Raw genomic sequence first — 1,938 nt, 5'->3', positions numbered from 1 at the left:
ATTCTATGAAAAAGAACAGACCTTACATATACATATGTTGGCTTCACACTACATCCGATTTTCGTCGTACGACGACTCTGCAACCAATCAGAAAACAAAATTTTGCTCCGTATCAATGATACGATTTTTCTGATTAATTGTTTGCAGAGTCGTCGTACGACGAAAGTGTGAATCCAGCCATAGCGCTGCAACGAGAAGAAATGACATATATCTTAACCTCTAAAATTTCGAACTTTAACGCTTAATATCTCGGTTCACGAGATCGACCGCCACATATTTCATTTGTATTTTTTTCATTTTGAATGAAAACGCGTCGAATGAGCCTAATTAGATCAAGATCGGAGGTGAGGACCGTATTCTAAATAATTACCCTTTTTCTGCCAGATTCTTTCGTTTCGTGCAAAAACGCGTCGAATGAGCCTAGTTTCATTAAAATCGGTGAGGTCGGCCGTTTTCTCCATAAATACCATTTCAAATTTCGTGCATTCTGTTGGACTCAAACGATACCAAGCGCATGCGCAAAAGGTCACAGAGCATGAAGAAAGCAGTGCTACATAGTCGGTATGACAGATTTCCTAACCTGAATAGTCGTCAACTTCAACGCTTAATATCTCGGTTCGTAGGGCAGAGCGACACTTTTTTCTGCCAGATTCTTTCGTTTCATGCAAAAACGCGTCGAATAAGCCTAATTTTATCGATTTTTGAGAGGAGCGGGGTATTCTTTACCTTTACCTTTAGATCTAATGAGGAAATAAGGACAAGACCAATCATATTAAAGAATTTTACAACAGTTGCAAAGCTGCTTTCTCTGCTGAACGCATCCATTTTTTCCCAGGGAGATTATAAAGCTCAAAATATCTCTTCTTTGCAGAAATAGTAATCATGCCGTACTGTGCAGCTTATTGTTGTAACAATAGTTACAAAAAAAGGATTTTTGTTAATCAGATTTCCTAAAGATCCCATATTAAGAGAAAAGTGGCGCATTGCTGTTGGAAGGGAGGATAATTAGAAAGTAATGTCAAATCACCGATTATGCGAGGTGAAACATTTTTTCTTAGAGATACTTCATTATAAAGCAAAGTATTAAATACTGATATTAATTATGTGATTGCAGAAACACTTTAAACCCAATGACTGGATAGTTTATAGGACACGCATCAAGAAAAATGCTGTTCCAACCCTTTTTTTTTGTAACAATGTCACAATGTCGGAAACTTTGATTCGTCAACCTCCAACAAATCTAAATCAGAATTACTTTGAATACAAACACTTCCGATTTAATGTAAAGTTCTGTCAACGTAATCGTGATTGCTCCATTCGTCAAGAACTATTTTCTCCACAATGTCGACCAGGAAAATATTGCTGAGCCTCAAATAACAGTAACAACAGAAACAAATATGGAGTTTCAATCACGATTATGTTAACAGAACTTTACATCAAAACGGAAATGTTTGTATTCAAAGTAATTCTGATTTAGATCTGTTAGAGGTTGACGAATCAAAGTTTCCGACATTGTAATATTGTTACAAAAAAAAATGGTTGAAACAGCATCTTTCTTGATGCGCCTCCTATAAACTATCCAGTCATCGGGTTTAAAGTGTTTCTACAATCACATAATTAATATCAGTATTTAATACTTTACTTTATAATGAAGTATCTTACTAAGAAAAAAATGTTTTACCTCGCATAATCGGTGATTTGACGTTACTTAACTATCTTCCCTTCCAACAGCAATGCGCCACTTTTCTCTTAATATGGGATCTTTAGGAAATCTGATTAACAAAAATCCTTTTTTTGTAACTGTTGTTACAACAATAAGCTACACAGGACGGTATAATTATTATTTCTGCAAAGAAGAGATATTTTGAGCTTTATAATCTCCCCGGGAAAAAATGTCATATATGTGAACGTTTATATATATATATATATTTATATATA

This window comes from Cyphomyrmex costatus, unplaced genomic scaffold (assembly GCF_001594065.2).
Source record: "Cyphomyrmex costatus isolate MS0001 unplaced genomic scaffold, Ccosl1.0 scaffold425, whole genome shotgun sequence".
Classification (NCBI taxonomy): Eukaryota; Metazoa; Arthropoda; class Insecta; order Hymenoptera; family Formicidae; genus Cyphomyrmex; species Cyphomyrmex costatus.
This window is presented reverse-complemented; position numbering follows the sequence as displayed.